Here is a 9,904-nt window from a genome sequence, read left to right on the forward strand (position 1 = left end):
CGCTAGTAGTCAAGGAGAGGATCTAAAAACCAACAAGCCTCGTGAACTCTCTAAACGCTGGAAGAAGGGAACCACTGCGCACCCTTGATTGTTTTCTTTCTAAAGCATTTCCCCACGTCCCCGGTTCTAGTTCCGAGAGGAAATTGCTTTTATTTGTCAAGAAGACCTTCAAAAGCCGGGGACATGAAGGAGAAAAGCTCCTTAAGGGAAGGAGGTCACAGGGTTAGAGGGCGGATTAAGGGCCCCCACCTTCCTGGGCATCTGGGACAAGCAGCGTCCCAAAACCAGAAACAAGGGGAGGATCAAAACTGAAGGCGGAGGCGGGCTGTGTGTGTGAAAGGGAAGTCAGAAGAGTCCCCCCCCCCGCCCCCCCTCCAACGAGACAACTTGCAAAGGATGCCCACAAACCACTGGGAGGCCGATCCGAGCGCAATTCCTTCTTTCCCAGGGAGGGGCTAGTGGAAGGGCGCGCGTGGATCTGTAGGCCCTTCCTGCAGAAGTTGGAATCAAGGAATATGAAAGGCACCAGAGAAGTTAGCCACAGCAGAGCACTTGATGAACTAACCTGGACACAGCATATTATTTGAGAACACAGAAATGCTGGGACACTCTCACAACTACCAGAGAAGCCATTGAAATCCACAAGCATGTGGACAATTTAAACAGAAAGCGAGAACCATGAAAATGAACACAATCTGGCTACCAGTATTAAAAAACTCCAAAATCAGAAAGTAGGAAACCATGATCTGGTGACCAGTATTTTTTTTTTTTTTTAAAAAAACACAACTCTAAAATCAGGGCAGTAAATAAAGAACAGCACTCAGAAAACAGGGGTATTCCAGACAAGAAACAATCAGGGCCAGGTAACACCTCCCAATAGAGGATTCCTCCAGGCAGGAAACAGCCAGGCTTTGATGCTAGTCAATTACTACAGTCACATTTGCCTCCAACAGACAAGAGTCCATTCCTGGACCTTCCACAGATATATAAACCTTTCTTGTCCTAATTTCCAACAGACCTCACAACCTCTGAGAATGCCTGCCATAGATGTGTTGACTGTTTATTGCCTATGTTTTGTTTGGCCCTTTTATTTTGTGTCATACCTTGAGTGTTTTGTGAGCCAACCCAGTCCTTCTGGGAAATGGTGGCGGGATATATAGTAGTAGTAGTAGTAGTGATTCTTCTTCTTCTTCATCATCATCATCATTATTATTATTAATAATAATAATAATAATTAAGCCGCTTAAGCGGCTGAAGGGAAAAAAGAAAGGGCCTGAGGCTGTTAGGAATGGTGGGAGTTGAAGTCCAAAACACCTGGAGGGAGGGTCCAAGTTTACCCATGCCTAGTGTAGACTCATATAATGCAGACTGAATCCCATTGAGGCTGGTAAGGGAGTTCTGGACAGATGGTCCTTGGGAAATCTGGGAAAGTGTGCAAGGACAATATAGAGGAGGTTGCCTGTCTTTCTCTCTCTCTCTCTTGCCAGAAGCCGTCTCCTCGCCAGCTCTACAAATAAACAGTGGAGGGAAGTCTTCTTTCCTGGTGTTTTAATATATTTTTGTTTTTAAAGCCCCCTTTCTAAACCCATCTTTGCAGCAGAAGGGGTCGTTTGTCTCCTGTTCAGTGTAGGCTAGATATATAAATATCCTTCAGGAGGAAAGAGCTTCTGGCTCCGCCGAAGCCAATTACAGAGCTCCCATTGATTCCTTGCCGAGCCCAACTCTTTCGCCTCTAATCCTCGCCTCTGGGACGCAGATTGACGCGCGATTGGATTTGGACAGGACCTCGAAGGAGAGTCTGGCACAAGTCGGGAGAAGCTCTCCGGATGGGTCGGAAGGAAGCCCGAGGGCGGACACTGACTTGGAGAATTGATTGCATTTCCAGAAACACGGAGGACTCACTCCAACCTCCAGTCGCTGGACGTGTTGCGTTAAACCCGTGTTCCGAACGTATTCGCCTTGGGTGAGGAAAAGAAGGCGCCGATCAATTGGCCCATCTTGCAATGAGAAGAAGGAAGACCTAAAAACTCTCAAGTGCAGGCAAGGAGAACTTCAGGAGAATTGCGTTTTGTTTCCCCAGAAATGAAGTGGTTGGAAATTATAAATAGAGTGAGAAGAAAGATACCTCTTATGGGCATAGGTCATGTGAATTTCATGTTCATATCTGTTCATTTGAAAAAGTATAAAAACTAAAGCTATCAGTATCACCCCTCCTCTCCGTGGTGTGCCACATTTAGGTATTGAGCACAGTTGTGTACCACTCTGACAAAAATTACAAAAACCAATGCTGTGGGATCCAAACTTTTGAGAATTACTGCACCCACTCTCTGGGGCAATAACCTTTTGGAAATAAATGGCAATCCTAACCTTATTGAAAAGGAAAAATGATGTCAAATATGAATCTCCATGAACATGTGGACAGTGGACACACCGCCTTTTGAAAACCACTAGTCAAGAAAAGCATGACCTTGTTAGAAGTCAACCCTTTGAACAAGTGATATTCATAAGCATTCATGTAATGGCACACAGGGACCTCAGCTATTAAACTGCAGAACCATGTAGTTGAACTACCAAGGACAAAGACAGGCCACTACAAAAATATATCTGGTTGTCAGAGGATGGTTGTGAATTTATGATGTTGTGTTAACTGTTTACTGCCTATGTTTTGTTTTACTCTTGTTGTATTTTGTATTTTGTGTCACACCTTGAGTGTTTTGTGAACCGCCCTAAGTCCCTCTGGGAGATGGTGGTGGGATATAAATAAAGTTTTATTTGTTGTTGTTGTTTCTTTGAAGTTGCAATTGCAGTTGCAATTGCAGTTTTAATTGCCCATAACATATACACGCTCTTTAAAACCTTTTAGTTTAAAGTATGAACTCAGAGATTTTTTAAAAAGTCTTTTTTTGAAAAATAACATAGCTTGTTTAATCATAAACATCTTATATTATTTCACCATACAGGCACATTTCTTATTAAAGTTCAGTTACAGATAGGATGTAGTTCTCTCTGTGTTGAGTACACACTACACAGGGTATAATTCTTAATCAATAGGCCACGGTCTTTAAGTATATTTGTACTCACTGAAGTCCATAAGCATACTGTTGGGATTTCTGCAATTATGCATGCATCTAAAGAGATGGTTTCTGTAGTCAGTTTGTTGGTCCATAAGCATACTTCTCTATTGAAGTCCAAACACATAATGCCTCCACCTCTACTGAGGTTTGATTCAAAACTGATTACATTGAAGTCCAAAGAGCAACCTGATTTCATTGAAGACCAAACACATATTGAATACAAAATTGAGTCCTGAGTCTGAACATGCTCAGTACAATCACATGTCTGTAACACTTCCCACACCAAAGAGGTACAGTCAAACTGGCAAATCAACATACACATAGAATACAGGTTAGCAAATATATACATCAATAAACAAATAGTGAAAGCTTGGGAGGTTGTGATTTTCAACACAAACAGATAAGGACAATTAGAATAATCAAGAGGGCGGAGCAACCCCTCTGTGAGCAAAATTTATAAAGTTTGTGTTGTAGCTCAGCTCCCTGCTTGATCACTTTTTCACCTAAACATCACACAGATCAACAACAATAATAGATTGATTAAGAAAAGAGTACCTAATATAAAAACAGTTTCAAAATAGTGTTCAAAATAAGCAGCCTAAACAGTTATCAAAGTACCAGCAAAACCCAGTATGCAAAAGCAGTTTCAAAGTACATCCATGAGTTAGATTTCCAGGAGCTTAACAGAAACCATGAGAGGTATGAAACTTAAACAGGAAAACATGATACAGAACCAAGAACAGAATTTCTACAGGCGCTCCCAAGAAGGCAGTTTGACGCATGAAAATTCAATGTTGATCTTCCCACCAAACATTGACTCCGGTTCCATAATAATACTACTACTTGCCCATGACATCACTCTTTCTCACACCTGGGTTCCCTGTGTTTATCTTTCAATCTCTGAGAACAACAAATTGGTCTCTGTTTCACACTATCCCTTCTGAGCTGTAAACGCTGGGTTATCTGTAACCCTCTTGTCCCCCCCCCCTTAACTTTCAGACTCTATCCTTGTCCGATTCTCATGAGAATCACTGCCTGTTTCCCCAACAACAAATCTCCCCAAAACATTCCCATCCTCTTGAAAAAACACTTTCACTTTCCCCCAGTGAAACACCAGGTTTCAACAGAAAGTCCTCATCCACATCTTCATAGACTTCCCAAACCTCAGCAGTCTGGGACTGTTTAGTTTGGAGAAAAGTCAAATGGGGAAACATGATATAGGTGTAAACAATTAGGCATGATGTGAAGAAAGACTTTGCAACAACAATTATATTGAATGTTGTTTCATAAGACTAGAAGTTGGGGACATCTAGTAAAGCTCAGTCATGAAGAATTCAGGATAGAAAAAAGGAAGTGGTTCTCCATAAGACATAGGGCGCTGATGGTCGGAATTCTATGACTGCACGTTGCTTAAGTCACATTGACTGTCTGTCTGCGCAGGATTCCATACTTTGCACTTTAACAACACAACCGTTCAATGCTAAGGCTTCCCGCCAAACAGAACTGTAGAGGAGAGTCTACTGATAACAGGGGTCCTCAAACTTTTTAAGCCGAGGGCCAGTCCACAATCCTTCAGACTGTTGAGGGGCTGGATTATCATTTGAAAAAAATACAAACAAATTCCGATGCACACTGCATATGTCTTATTTGTAGTGCAAAAACAACAACAACAACAACAACAACAAGAACAATGAAAGAACAATACAATATTTAAAAATAAAAACAATTTTAACCAACATACATTTATCAGGATTTCAATGGGAAGTGTGGTCCTGCTTCTGGCCAATGAGATAGTCAAGTTAAGTAGGGTTGTTGTTGTTGTTGTTGTTGTTGTTGTTGTTGTTGTTGTGTGCCTTCAAGTCATTTCAGACTTTGGGTGAGCCCAAGTCTAAAATGTATTTATTTATTTCTTTACTGCATTTATTTACTACATTTGTATCACACCCTTCTCACCCCAAAGGGGACTCAGAGTGGTTTACAAATTATATGTACATACAATATATTATATTATTAGCATAGCACAATATTAGCATTATATATTACTATATTGAACTATACCACTATACTGTAATATTATTAGTAATATTATATGTAATATAGAATATATAATTAATATTATTATATGGTATTATTATTAGTGTTATATTGTATTACATTATAACATTATTATCAATATTATATGTATATACAATATATTATATTATAAAACTGAGGGCGGGGGCCAGGTCAATGACCTCGGAGGGCCGCATCCGGCCCCCAGGCCTTAGTTTGGGGACCCCTGACTGATAAAGCCAGTACCTGCCACATACCAGGACTGTCATCTGTTGAGGAGTTATGAAGGTGGAGGCATTACTTTTCATTCAACCCTCTTAGCAAATGACTTTGATACATCAACACATCCAGGCATCCCCTGGGCAATGTCCTTGCAGATGGCCAATTCTCTCATACCAGAAGTGACTTGCAGTCAGAGGCGGTTCAACCACCAGGCCAACTTGGCAGTTGCCTGTGGCGCCATCTTGTTGGGGGCGCCATCGAGGCAACTCCTGTCTCCTGCGGCCTGCCTCAGGAGAACTGCTTGAACTGGTTTTTCTGTTGATTTGTTGTAAAACATGATGTTTTAGTGCTTAATTTGTAAAATCTTAATGTAATTTGATGTTTAATAGGATTTTCCTTAATCCCTCCTTATTATCAAACATTTTCGCTTATCCAACACTTTTATTTTTCAGTGATTGGTGTGTGTGTGTGTGTGGGGGGGGGGGGGGGGGCGGTGCCAAAATTCTGTTCGCCTACACTTGAAAAATACCTAGGGCCGGCTCTGCTTGCAGTTTCTCAAGTCACTCCTGACAGAAAAAAGTGCAGAAAAACAGGACAGATGCAGTGCTGTATAGAATTAATCCAGAGTTTTGTTTCGGTTCGGCATGATCATCCTTTGGGATCCAAAGTGTCCTAAAACAGATAGGAAACAATTTAAGAATTTGATTATATGAGAATGGAATGAGATTAGATAGCAACATAGGAAAAGCAGAACCATTAAATACCCCAGTGCATGCATTCAACCCTTTAGACCTGTCAAGTTGCTGCAACTGAGATTCTACTATTACTCATAGGTTTCTTATATTACTTTCTAATATCAGAAACTTCTCTTTCACTGATTTTATTCTGTAAAATCATAATTTTTTAAAGTTCTCCTTTCAGATGGCAAGGGCTAATTATTGACTATATAATTAAGGACCCAGTAATATACAAAAGACAGAGGGAGAGGGGTTGAAGTCCAATGGAATAGCAGTTTGTCTACATATTCTCTCATCATCCTTTGGAGAAGTGATCAGAGACCATTATGAACTTTTGTGGCTTGGTTTTCTTATCCCTCTGCCTATTATCCAACTGTTGTGCAAAAGGGCTAAGGTCCAGTGAGGTGAAAGCCATTTTGAATTATAAAAGTATAGAAGAAACATCAAGAGCTACCACCTAGGGCAACCATCTGCCATGGAAGAACCCATTCCTGGCAGATGACCATCTAACCTCTGTTTAAATGCTTTCTGCAAAACAGAGTACACCTGTTACTGAGGTGACCAATTCTACTATTGAACAGCTCTTAACATCAGGAAGTTGTTTTTGTCAGAATTTATTTTCTTGTAATTTGAATGCCTTAATTCAAGTCCTATCCTGTGGAATAGTAAAAAAAAGTTCATTCCATCGAAAATATGACATTATTTCAGATTTGGAGAGAACTATCCTCTCACCAGTAAGTTTTCTTTTTTCAAAGTTAAACATACCGGCACACTTAGGCCTCTTATATACTGTCATATAAAATTCAGATTATCTGCTTGGAACTGGATCATATGGCAGTGTAGACTCATATAATCCAGTTCAAAGCAGATGATATGGGCTATCTGCCTTGATAATCTGGATTATATGGCAGTATAGAAAGGGTCTGAGTCATGGCCCATCTCTAATCAAGATAATTATCTACAGGCTTGGTACTGTATGTTATTACATCCTGGATCCATGTATTAGGGGAAAGCATATCCTTCTTCATGAGCATACAGCTGCTTTCATCCCTCTCAGTAGAAGTATCTAATACTAGCACCTGTTTCTCTTCCTCCTTCAGCTATTCTTGACTTGATCTTAACTATATATCATTGGGCTTCCTGATATTATAATGTTCTTAAGGTTTAGGAATGTTGATGTTAATAAACTCAGATAAGTGTTAAGTAGGATTTTATATGAGTTGTTTTATTTGTTTATCTGTATGTGCCATGCGGCATTGAATTTTGCCATAATTGTAAACTGCTCTGAGTCCCCTTCAAGGTGGGAAGAGCAAGTTAGAAATATAGTAAATAAATGAATAAATATCCAGATCTACTAATGAGGAAACAAATACATGATAGGTGAGTGTTCCTGAAGAAAGAAAATGCAATAAAAACAATTTCCACAAGAAAGAAAGCTGGATACAAGCTAGCAGTATGAGGTAGCTGCAGAAGAAAGGACAAGTATGACCTTTGGCTACATACATAATATTAAAATCCCCAAATTATGGGGAGTAATAATTTAACTTTATTCTGAAGCAATCAGACCTTCTTTGGAGTATGGTGTTCAGTTACAAGAACTGAGCTTTGTGTATGAGCCTTCAAATTGCACCTTTGAAGGCACATACTTGGAAGCAGGTTTAGCTCTGGGAAGTACTTGGATGCCAACAAATAGCAGGTGCTATAGGTTATATTTTAGAGGAAGGAACTGGTAAAACCTTTTCTAAATATTGGTTGCCTATGAAAACGCTATGAGAAATTCATGGGGTTGCCATAAGTCAACTTGTGACTTGAAACAATATGCAGTCAACCCAACCTCACCATCCTCCTCGGGGCCCTTTGGGGAACCAAACTCGGCCCTTTTGGGGGAGAAGGGGTGCCCGCAATGGAGACCTGGAGCCATTTACCAGACTTACTGTACATAACTCTTCTGAAAGTCATAGGTCAGTGTTTTGAATCTTAAGTTTTTCGCATGGGCACAACCCACGTTTCTTAATATCGAGTTGTATGTTACGCATGAATCTTACAAAACAGAGATACCACAAACGAGGCACAAATGAAATTTTGCACAACCCTACTATATTCAATACAAATAATCAAGCATATTTAAACACAATGTATTATTGTATTATTATCCAAATTATTGAAATAAATGTGTGTTTTAGAAATAAAGCTGAGATGGAAAATCTTCAGGCCTCTCAAAGTTGTTTGATTCCAGATTTAATCAGCTGCATACATGATTGATCCTGAGATAGGCTAGGAGTTGTAGACCAGCAACACTTGGAAAGACACATATTTTAAAAGATGGTTCCTTGCTTCAGGTAGTGCAATGAGATGATCAGTACAGGGGAAAAAACAGTGTTACTCTTGGGTCACCAGCTGCTGACATAGTAGAAGAATACTGCAATTTGAAATGGTCATTCTTGTCCTTCTATTTTGAGGAGACCAAATAACTTATGGAGGATATACTGTATATACTTGCCAGGGACATAAAAAAACAACAAAAAAGGCTTTTTTGCTTATGTTGGTAGAAAAAGGAAGAACAAGGAGGCGATAGGGCCACTGCAAGGAGAAGATGGGGTGATGGCGACAGGGGACAGGGAAAAGGCAGAACTGCTTAATGCCTTCTTTGCCTCGGTCTTCTCACAAAAAGAAAGCCATCCTCAACCTGAGTAACCTCGAATGGATGAAGGATTGGGGGAAATCCAACCCCAAATAGGGAAACAAGTTGTCCAGGAACACCTGGCCTCTCTAAACGAATTCAAGTCCCCAGGGCCAGATCAGCTACATCCAAGAGTATTGAAGGAACTAGCGGAAGTTATTTCAGAACCACTGGCAATTATCTTCGAGAGTTCTTGGAGAACGGGAGAAGTCCCAGCAGTTAGGAGGAGAGTGAATGTGGTCCCTATCTTCAAGAAGGGAAAAAAGAACGACCCAAACAATTACTGTCCGGTCAGCCTCACGTCGATACCAGGCAAGATTCTGGAAAAGATCATTAAGGAAGTGGTCTGCAAACACTTAGAAACAGATGCAGTCATTGGGTTGTTGTATGTCAACATGGCCACACAGCCCGAAAGACATACAACAACCCTGTGATCCGGGCCATGAAAGCCTTCGACAACACAGATGCAGTCATTGCTAATAGTCAACATGGATTTATCAAAAACAAGTCATGCCAGACTAATCTGACCTCTTTTTTCAATAGAGTTATGAGTTGGGTCGATACAGGGAATGCTGTGGATGTAGCGTACCTGGATTTCAGTAAGGCCTTCGACAAAGTCCACCACGACCTTCTGGCAAACAAACTAGTAACATGTGGGCTAGACAAAACTACGGTTAGGTGGATCTGTAATTGGCTAAGCGAACAAACCCAAAGGGTGCTCACCAATGCATCGTCTTCAACATGGAAAGAAGTCACAAGTGGAGTGCCGCAGGGCTCCGTCCTGGGCTCGGTTCTGTTCAACATCTTTATTAACAACTTAGATGAAGGGTTAGAAGGCACGATCATCAAGTTTGCAGACAACACCAAACTGGGAGGGATAGCTAACACTCCAGAAGACAGGAGCAGAATTCAAAACGATCTTGACAGACTAGAGAGATGGGCCGAAACTAACAAAATGAAGTTCAACAGGGACAAATGCAAGATACTTCACTTCGGCAGAAAAAATGGAAATCAAAGATACAGAATGGGGGACAACAAGTTAAACATGAGCCAGCAATGTGATGCAGCAGCTAAAAAAGCCAACGGGATTCTGGCCTGCATCAATAGGGGAATAGCGTCTAGATCCAGGGAAGTCATGC

This window comes from Anolis carolinensis, chromosome 6 (genome assembly GCF_035594765.1).
Source record: "Anolis carolinensis isolate JA03-04 chromosome 6, rAnoCar3.1.pri, whole genome shotgun sequence".
Classification (NCBI taxonomy): domain Eukaryota; kingdom Metazoa; phylum Chordata; class Lepidosauria; order Squamata; family Dactyloidae; genus Anolis; species Anolis carolinensis.